This window comes from Coregonus clupeaformis, chromosome 24, assembly GCF_020615455.1.
Source record: "Coregonus clupeaformis isolate EN_2021a chromosome 24, ASM2061545v1, whole genome shotgun sequence".
Taxonomy (NCBI): domain Eukaryota; kingdom Metazoa; phylum Chordata; class Actinopteri; order Salmoniformes; family Salmonidae; genus Coregonus; species Coregonus clupeaformis.
Window position 1 is genome coordinate 41,351,280 of NC_059215.1, and position 11,152 is coordinate 41,362,431.

The following is an 11,152-nucleotide window of genomic DNA, read 5'->3' on the forward strand; positions in this document are numbered from 1 at the left end:
TCAAAATAAAGAAAAACCATGGAATGAGTAGGTGTGTCCAAACTTTTGACTGGTACTATATATATATATAGACTCTTAGCTTTCATTTGACATGCTCCTATGAACTTCACGTTGGTGCTCATGGGTCCTTTTAGATGGAAATTCTCCAAAGCCCATTTTACCTGGGCCACCCAGCCCTGACCCAGTACTCCAGCCAGCCCACCAGCCAGGGCTGTGACAGTTGAGAGGCTGATTGATTTACTTGGTTAGCATAGCGTTAGCTGCCTTGTTTGTTTACATGGTTAGCATAGCGTTAGCTGTCTGGTGGTTGGTTACCTGAGTATGCAGGAGAGCAAGGTGGATAATATTACATCATAAAACTGAAACCAAAAAAGCAAGAATGAGTGCCGTTGTCTTGAATATTTAAATTCTGTTCCCTTTCCCTCACTAAAGAGTGCATTCTGTTGTCACTGCCTATTTAATATAACTCAGGGCGACTCAGGGGAATTAGGCCTTCTAGTTTAAATCGAGCAAGAGAGGAGAGAGAAAGCGGATGCTACAGAAGTTGGTGTCTGTATTTATCAACTGATGGAGAAGAGTAGTTCATGAAGCAGTTTGGGGTTAGGTTGATTAACAACACCCACAGAACTACTACAGTGTTTCCCTCTATGATTAATCCAGCCTACAGGCTCAGCACAAAATAGATCCTATTGAGTTCTAGACAGTGCCTTCGGAAAGTATTCAGAGCCCTTGACTTTTTCCACATTTTGTTACGTTACAGCGTTTTTCTAAAATTGAATAAATTGTTGTTGTTTTTTTCTCATCAATCTACACACAGTACTGCATAATGAAGAACTGAAATATGAAATGTACATAATTATTCAGACCCTTTACCCAGTCTGAGGTCCTGAGCGCTCTGGAGCAGGTTTTCATCAAGGATCTCTCTGCACTTTGCTCCGTTCATCTTTGCCTCAATCCTGACTAGTCTCAGGGAGGTGACAATCGGGTTCTTGGTCACCTCCCTGACCAAGGCCCTTCTCCCCCCAATTGCTCAGTTTGGCCGGGCAGCCAGCTTTAGGAAGAGTCTTGGTGGTTCCATTTAAGAATGATGGAGTCCATTGTGTTTATGGGGACCTTCAATGCTGCAGAAATGTTTTGGTTCCCTTCCCCAGATCTGTGTCTCGACACAATCCTGTCTCGGAGCTCTACGGACAAGTCCTTCGACCTCATGGCTTGGTTTTTGCTCTGACATGCACTGTCAACTGTGGGACCTTATATAGACAGGTGTTTGCCTTTCCAAATCATGTCTAACCAATTGAATTTACCACAGGTGGACCGATCAAGTTGTAGAAAAATCTAAAGGATGATCAATGGAAACAGGATGCACGGGAGCTCAATTTCTAGTCTCATAGCAAAGTGTCTGAATACTTATGTAAATATTATATTTCTCTGCTTTATTTGTAATACATTTGCAAAAATTTATAAAAACCTGTTTTCGCTTTGTCATTATAGGGTATTGAGTGTAGATTGATGAGGGGGAAAAATAATTTAATGCATTTTTTAATAAGGCTGTAACGTAACAAAATTTGGAAAAGGTCAAGGGGTCTGAATACTTTCCGAATGCACTGTATATCAATATTTGCGCACAAAGGCATTTCCACCGCCATTTCTCGCATAATTACCTCAAATGTTCTACTGCTTGAGCGCCTGTTCCTCTTTGGAATGATTTTCGTATGTCCTCCGTCACGCTATCTAAAGCCTTGCCTATATTACCATAAATGACCAGAGATCACAAAATATGTATTTATTGTTTATATTAATGTGTGGTCCCGATATGTGGGTTGTTGATCACCTGTAAAAGATTAGAAATGTGTATTAGAGTTTGAGTTTGGAGCGACGGCATATGGTTTGGTGTCAAAACCTATTGTGGTGCGTCTCCCGGTAAAATGTTACTCTTCCTAACATGTACAGTGGGGAAAAAAAGTATTTAGTCAGCCACCAATTGTGCAAGTTCTCCCACTTAAAAAGATGAGAGGCCTGTAATTTTCATCATAGGTACACGTCAACTATGACAGACAAATTGAGAAGAAAAAAATCCAGAAAATCACATTGTAGGATTTTTAATGAATTTATTTGCAAATTATGGTGGAAAATAAGTATTTGGACACCTACAAACAAGCAAGATTTCTGGCTCTCACAGACCTGTAACTTCTTCTTTAAGAGGCTCCTCTGTCCTCCACTCGTTACCTGTATTAATGGCACCTGTTTGAACTTGTTATCAGTATAAAAGACACCTGTCCACAACCTCAAACAGTCACACTCCAAACTCCACTATGGCCAAGACCAAAGAGCTGTCAAAGGACACCAGAAACAAAATTGTAGACCTGCACCAGGCTGGGAAGACTGAATCTGCAATAGGTAAGCAGCTCGGTTTGAAGAAATCAACTGTGGGAGCAATTATTAGGAAATGGAAGACATACAAGACCACTGATAATCTCCCCTCGATCTGGGGCTCCACGCAAGATCTCACCCCGTGGGGTCAAAATGATCACAAGAACGGTGAGCAAAAATCCCAGAACAACACGGGGGGGACCTAGTGAATGACCTGCAGAGAGCTGGGACCAAAGTAACACAGCCTACCATCAGTAACACACTACGCCGCCAGGGACTCAAATCCTGCAGTGCCAGACGTGTCCCCCTGCTTAAGCCAGTACATGTCCAGGCCCGTCTGAAGTTTGCTAGAGTGCATTTGGATGATCCAGAAGAGGATTGGGAGAATGTCATATGGTCAGATGAAACCAAAATAGAACTTTTTGGTAAAAACTCAACTCGTCGTGTTTGGAGGACAAAGAATGCTGAGTTGCATCCAAAGAACACCATACCTACTGTGAAGCATGGGGGTGGAAACATCATGCTTTGGGGCTGTTTTTCTGCAAAGGGACCAGGACGACTGATCCGTGTAAAGGAAAGAATGAATGGGGCCATGTATCGTGAGATTTTGAGTGAAAACCTCCTTCCATCAGCAAGGGCATTGAAGATGAAACGTGGCTGGGTCTTTCAGCATGACAATGATCCCAAACACACCACCCGGGCAACGAAGGAGTGGCTTCGTAAGAAGCATTTCAAGGTCCTGGAATGGCCTAGCCAGTCTCCAGATCTCAACCCCATAGAAAATCTTTGGAGGGAGTTGAAAGTCTGTGTTGCCCAGCGACAGCCCCAAAACATCACTGCTCTAGAGGAGATCTGCATGGAGGAATGGGCCAAAATACCAGCAACAGTGTGTGAAAACCTTGTGAAGACTTACAGAAAACGTTTGACCTGTGTCATTGCCAACAAAGGGTATATAACAAAGTATTGAGAAACTTTTGTTATTGACCAAATACTTATTTTCCACCATAATTTGCAAATAAATTCATTACAAATCCTACAATGTGATTTTCTGGAATTTTTTTCTCATTTTGTCTGTCATATTTGACGTGTACCTATGATGAAAATTACAGGCCTCTCTCATCTTTTTAAGTGGGAGAACTTGCACAATTGGTGGCTGACTAAATACTTTTTTCCCCCACTGTATATAACGATCAACAGTTCCAACTATGATGTGAACATGTTTATCAAGTGAATAGGTAAAGCTGTAGAAATGTAAAGCATTACCTTGTTTTCCTCTATGATTGAAGAGGGTTCTGTTCATTTCCTGTTCAGAGAATTGACAGGCACATTAGTTGCATTCCAGCATGGTTTTTCCATTGATGGGTAATGCGGTAGTAGCTTATCCCGGAGGGACGTATATGTTCATATCCCTAAGTGTATTTATGCTAAGGAAATGTTAGAACCTTTATTGATGTGTGTGTTTAAGGTTATTCATGTGGGTTTATCATCTGAGGATGTGTATATTGAAATTCATGTTACTGAATGTTAATTGAGTATCCTGATGCAAAACTGGCTGTTGCATCATGGGAATTTGTATTTTAGCACCTGTAATTTCCTTGTTTGTCAGACAGGACAGGGAACAGGTCGGCATGGGTTACAGGCATATTTGCAGCCTGGGTGTTTCCTTTGATAGAGCTCTACATATTTTTATTCAGATTGTCTTTGATCAACGACCAGTTTGTTATTTTTGGCCAGTCTATTTTCTCAACCTGCAAATAAAAAGACTCACTCTGTGCAAGAAAAGTCCAGATCTGCTGTTGCCTCCTCACTGTAAAATCCAACCGCTGGGTCAAACTTCACTTCATATTATCTCAAAAGTATTGTGGAGCTCCTGCACCTAAATATAAACAGTACCGGCACCCAAATTGAGTACCGGCCCCTACTTCAGTCCAAGTCAAGTCACTGAGCATATTTAGAACTTTTATGATTCAAAAACAAAAAAATACCATCAAATACAGTCATACCATCAAAGATGAGAAAAATATTGTGATATGATATTCTGGCCATGTCGTCCAGCCCTACACACATTTACCCTCAGGGACGCTAACAAAGCCCTGTGCTTGAGAGAGTGGCTGTGTATCAAATATCACCCCATCTCCTTATGAATAAAAGAGTCTGGTGTGGACAGGTCCAGGAGAAGAAGACCCCATGTAGCAACATCAGGTAGTAGTCTCAGAGCAATGCAACATGCAATGTAGACACAACACAAACCCCTTTCACCACTCCTCCGCACCCACCACTGCATCTCCCCCTCATCTCTCCCTCTTTACTCTCTTCCAACTATCCCCCTCTCTCCATTCCTTCCTCCCTACTTCTGACCAGCTAAATATTTTATCAGCTGGCAAAAGAACCTACAACCCCCAAGGTCAGGGGTTCTCTTTTGTTTTTTTTCTTGATAGAGGAAAGAGGGGGGCAGTGGAGAGAAGGAAGGCGGGATGGAGGGAAGTTCACCGACCCTAACCCCAGTGAAGTGCTTGTGATTGGTCACATTGAAGTTGTTCTCTTCTCGGTCTGCCTCTCCCCCTCTCCTCTCTCGCTCTCTCCATCCGTGTGCATCGCATCGTGTGTGTGTGTGTGTGTGTGTAGCATGCTGCTCGGTTCAGAACTGTATGAACGACCTTGAGCGCAGGACTGTGTTGCCGTGGCAACGAAGCTTCGCGCAACCAGTAACAGCTGGATGCAACAGCACACCCTGAATTTTAGCGGGAGTCGCCACGTTAATAAAAATGACACTCTCCTCCTCCCCCTCTTCTTTCTCCTTCTATTTCTCCCTCCCTCTCTCACACGTATGTGGACCTGTACTCTCAGACAAAAGAAAAGAGCAACTCTGTCCAAATCATTGACTGATTGTACACCAGTCAGTTAGAGTAGGAGGTAATGCATTGGTCCCCGTGTCTATGAATTGGTTGCATAAAAAAACCAGACAGATTATCAAATACAAAGTCATTATATGGTAAAAACATGCCCACTTCTTTACCTCGATTAAAATATTAATGTGGAGGAACCGAATTGAGGGAAACGTAGGGTGAAAGTAATTAGGTCATGCATATATTAATGAATATTATTGAGTAACTTAATCATTTATTGTCAATCAAAACGGTCCTAAAGCCCTTGGCTATTCAAATATGTGTCATTATTTAGTGTTGTGAAAGTGTAGCGCTGTTGGTCCGTGGACAGGCAACACAGAGCTAACAGGGGAGTCGAGCTGGAGGGAGCTGGACATGGTGGAGGATGTCACAGAGTTGGTTCCAACCAGCTCCATCTGGAAACCATTCCAGCAGAGCTCGCTAGCTAGTGGCACACACACCCACACCAGGCAGGCAGGTACAACACCCACATGAGACAATGTCACCCCATCCACACACACAGTTGCATTCACGCAAACATTTGCTTACAAAACACACACCCACAGTGAAATACACACACACACACACTCACAAAATACACATCCCTGCATTTGAAAACACACACAGGCACACACGCACCCCTCCCAAAATGCACACGGATGCACAATACACACTCGCAAAAACACAAACACCATGCACACTCAAATCCCCTTCTCACCTCCCAGTCATTTAAGAGCAGTCTTAACTTATTTAGCCTGAGTGCTGCAATTCAGCCTTAAAGGGGATTAAGTCTTAGAATTAAATTAATTATGAGTAATGAAAGAGAGAGAGGGGAGAGATGGAGTCTGGGATAGAGAGGGGGAGAGAGAGAGGTAGAGCAAAAGAGGGAAAGCAAGAGATGGAATCGGTACAAGAGAGGGGGTGGGAAAAGAGAGAGAGAGAGACACACTTGGCATTCCTCTCACAGGGGAGACAGACAGCTCAGTAAAGAGCAGAAACCTGAGGACATGAGCTGCACTGGCTGGAAATAAGGAGAAGAGAATCACATACTACAGCCTTTCCAAATGTCTCCTCTCCTCCTGTCCCGTTTCCTTCCTCCATCTCAATCAGTCTGCTCTTCTCTCTCTCCATCCATCTCTTCACTAGAGAGGCTGCTTAAGCGCACCACATTTTAAACAGCAACGATCAACAAAACAGGCCTTTTTGCTAACCAGAAACTATGAGTTGTTAAAGGTAGTTCTAGTTCCTTCCTCCTGAACACAGAACTAACAGGCCACACAGAAGAGCATGCTGGTCTGCCTTCCGTGAGCTTTCTAAACCGGTTTACCAGGGAATCTACTTTCAAACATACACGTGCACACACGTACGCACACACACACACACACACAACTCCGTCAGCAACCTGACACCTACTGCTTCTGTAAGCCGTAAGCACACACATACCGCAACCATTCAAAATGGACAAATATTGAACTGGGCACAGAACCCTTCACTGCGGCTGTGCTCAGATACTACAGGCAATGTTCTCTGAAACACCCTGTAGCGGTCCAGCCCGTACCAAGCAATCCTCTGAGACCTGATCGCAAGAGCCAGCTGCTAAAATGGCTATCGTACAGAAATGAGTGGCTAGTTCAGGGTTTGTCAGTCTAATGCTGCTCACTTAGGAAGTGAATGACTTGGCAGTAAGTGAAGCAACAAGTAGTCGTTCCTCTTCTGTGCTAGCAGAGAGACAGGGAAATAAGGTCTGCCCTGGCCATAGACCTCAACTTTATACACCACAACTACATAGAATTAGCTGCAACTATCGTCAGTCAGTCAGTCTATGTGTGTCTGTGTGCGTGTGGTGCAGCCCAGACTAAGCTGTATTGGAGATTAGAGGTCCAAGTGACAGGATGACCCAAAAACCTGTCCTTATGGAGGAGGGTACACTGCCTGAAAAAAAGAAAGACCCCAAACCTCAGGCATCAGGACGGCCACCTCTCTCTGGTTTAGAGAGAGAAGAGGAGACAACACAACAGCTCAGCTCATCACACTGCAGCTGGGGTAGACAGGGGCAATGTCACATACACCATAGAGCGAGAGAGAGAGAGGGAGAGAGGGAGGCCGACACATACAAACTGAAGAGAAAGAGATGTGGTGAACAAACTTGCAGCAAAAAGAGAGGGGGGAAAAACAGACAAAAAAACAAATAATGAGCTCAACCTGAGCCTCTTCCCTGAGGCACTCCAAATACAAACACCCCCCCCCCACACACACATATCCCCCTGGTCTCCTCCCCATCAGCCCAGACTAGTGTGAGGTCCCCACTGCCCCCTCTGCTTAGCACCCACTGCCTCCCCTCCCCCTTTCACCCCTCACCCCCACAGCCTGACCCAGTCACCAACATCACCCCTGCCCTCAACCTCCCTTCTTCTATTTAGCAAACACCATGCATCACTGTCACCCCCTCATCCATCCATCCATTCACCCCCCGACCCCCACCTGGGGGCCTATAGGCCCAGCAGCCTGTCCATGTCCAGTCTCCCTACTCCCCCTCTATTTAGGAGCCCTCTGTAAGACAGCGTGGAGGGGAGAGGTGGGGTAAGTGTGAATGTGTGTCTGCGAGGTGTGTGAGCGTGTGTGTGTTAATTGAAGGTTTGGCCACAGAGAGACATGACTCTAAATCTGCCAGCAGGGCGCTGGGGAACAAGACGCTGTCTGCCCGGCCACCACACCCTCTACTCAGCCCTCTACCCAGGCAACACAGTCACACAGCCAGGTCATCCGGGAACAAAGCCGGAGACAGACCTAAATTTAAACTGTGGCTTTTATAATTATCTCAACCTTATTGCCCTGGCCCTGCTGCCAGCAACACACCTCATAGACTCTCTCTCTTTGGCACATGGAGACACTACATTAAAAAGAAGAAGAACAATATATAAGATCATAGAGGTTTCTAAAAGAATGCAAGTAACAGAACTATGCAACAGGATGGTTATATAAATAGGGAGTGGCAGGGAAGTGCATAAAAGACAGGTCCTTCAGAGTAGATTATTAACTAACACACTGCAAATTGCAGCAAAATCTAAAATTACACTGACATACATGTGAGACTGGCAATTAAATGAACTACGTTGGGCTCAGGTAAGGGAAATATCCATACTATCTGCACATAGTCTACTGTATCAATGGAGAGCACTGTCTGACTTGCACACCGCACGTTTGTCCCTAATTGGTGTTCTGCCCCTTCTCATGTAAACCAGAATAACATTTCTGCACAGTGCACACCGCCTAAACGTATCCATGTACGGGGTTATGGCCTATCACGACCCTCGCTCTGTCTCTATCAGCGATGGGCTTAATGGGCTAAATGATGGAGCAACAATAGGCTACAGTAAATTCACTAGAATATACTCCTTTAGTCAACATTTGACAACACACACAGACTAGCTACATTTTTTATTTGTTCAATCATTCTGTTGATTCTTCAAACATTTTGCAACGAACCAGTGGGAGGGGTGAAATTTGCAGTTTTATAGCTAATCTCATGCTATTCTACACATTTTGCCATGAGGCTGAAATAAAATGTTGCTGTTTTAAAGCTAATTTCCTGCAATTCTACACGTTTTGCCATGGGGCAGAGGGGACTATATACAGTTTTATAGCTCATCTCAGGCTATTTCACACATTTTGACACAAGGCTGAGAGAAACTTTAGCATTTCTTAAGCTAAAATATAGTTGTGTTGACTGTGATAAAGGCACTGGATTAAGAGCTGTCTTGTTCACTAAATGAACAAATGAAATAGGCAGTGGCATGGTGCATATAGCCATAGAAGCACAGCGACATGCCTCAATGCAGTCACATTTGTGGATTATTGGGTGTGTGGCTTTCAGTTCGATATTTTTGGCAACCCATCTGGTGAGAGAGAATTCATTCCAGTTCATCTGTTCTGTTTCATCAAATCTGACTAACCCTGTACACTGCTTGCTAGGAATTCTATCTGATGGTGTTTGCATGTTTAGGTAAAAAGACAAATAATGTCCCGTTTGGAAAACTGACAAGAGCATAAAAAATTCTAAAACTATTTTGTGTTTGTTCAATCTGATTGGGTGGCCCTGTATCTAACTTGAACATAGACAAGCGACATTTGCAGCTGGCTACAGTAGTAGGATGGGTCTCACATATAGGCTACGACGTATCGATATAAAACTGACACCATGTACCAAGCTCGAGCGGCAATAAAAATGTAATAATGGAGCAACACATAGCAAGACTTCGCTGTAAAGTCAAATTTCCTTCGCTGAAGTAAACATTGACTAGAGGTGTGTGAGTGAGAGAGAACTAGAGAGAGCGAAAGAGCGAGGAGGGGTATTTAAATTTGACTTGGTTAGACTTTACCCCTGCGCCGCCGGCCGACATGAACTTACTGAATGAAAGCAACATGTCCTAGGCTACAATATCCTAGGCTAGTTTACGAGTCAGAAAATACCAACATGTATGGTATGAACATAAACAATACTTTTTTCAACCTTGTCCTCGTAGTAAGTTAGAAAATGTGTCCCTTAAAGTTCGAGGTCCAAACTAAAGAACACTTTATTTTCAATTCCTCAGCTTTGACCATTAATAGATTCAAAGACGCTAATATGCCAGAGACCATACATAGGTTACAGCGCGCTATACCTACAACAAAATCCATAACCTTGGCTTGGAGCTGGAGTTATACTTTTTCTTTGCTGTCAAAATAAACGGGCATATGCACAGTGCCCGTGCGTGCAGTGCACCAGCCTTTATTGTGTTATGAAGAGTGTATAGAGTCCTACTACACATCAGTTGACAACGAAGTCCGTCCAACCGAACGAGGGACAATGCCATTCGTGCGTAAAACCGAGCTTGGTTATAAGGAAAGTGTAAAGGGAAAACGTAGTAAACTCACCAAATAGATGTATCTCTGTGAGCGCACCAATATCTTCTTCTTTTCGCTATTAACTCTCCGCCATCTTCAGCACTGTGTTTGTTTAAATGTGAAACACTGCCGAAGCTCAAGAAGCCAGTTTGTGGCTGAGAGATGGGGTTTCTGGGTAGAGTAGTTATTCCCGTCGAACACTGGTCTTTTAGCTAGGGCAGACCTCCCGAATATGGACTACAACTACGTATGCCCCAAGAGGAGATCTCGAGCTCTAATGTAGACGGCTGACAGCGACGATATTAGAGCAGAAAAATGCCCTGGTGTTTATTTTTAGTTAACCTGAGGAGCACTTGAAAATCAAACAGTGACTTGTTGTGTGCAAATGCATGTAATACCTAATAGGCTGTTCAGCTAGCATCTGATCTAACATGGTAATGACGGTTTACAGAAGGGGTGTGGCTTGGACATAATGTCTAAGTAAACTTATAACCTTTACAGCAGGGATCATCAACTAAATTCAGCCGCGTGCCGATTTTTTCATGAGCAGATGGTCAGGGGGCCAGAACATAATTACAAAAAATGTGTAGACTGCAAATTGACGGCAAGAAGCACAAACATATATAATATTTGACTAAAACATAATAATTTCAAACCTTGCTTGCATTTGTATATGATCACATATCTCTGTATTTATTATGCATGGTAATACTTTGGGAGGTGCCATATTCAATAAAACCACTTTAACCGTGATTGTGAGATTGATTGAACTGCTATAAATTACATTACTTTGGTTTGTTATGAAAATGGTATAGTCCTAAGCCTTATTGTGACAGCTAACTCTGAATTGCTAGCCGTAATTATATTTTCTGGACCTGGAAAGGGTTGCATGGTTTTATTCTGTATCTGTAGAACAGTGGGACCTCCAGGCCTGTATGTCTTATAGATGAGGCCCATATGTGGGCTCAAGCTCAATATGGGGGAGCTGGCAGGGTCAGTGTGGGCCGGTGGCG

At 43.7% G+C, this 11,152-nt stretch overlaps 1 protein-coding gene across 2 annotated transcripts in view; it reads right to left on the minus strand.

Moving 5' to 3' along the window:
* Positions 1–10,457, minus strand: part of LOC121538534 (nuclear receptor coactivator 3) — a 104,720-nt gene extending 94,263 nt beyond the window's left edge. For both annotated transcript variants that reach the window (XM_041846658.2, XM_041846657.2), the window contains exon 1: positions 10,170–10,457. The gene's annotated coding sequence lies outside the window, so the exon portion shown is untranslated. The remainder of the gene's footprint in view (positions 1–10,169) is intronic.
* Positions 10,458–11,152: the final 695 nt, after the last annotated feature.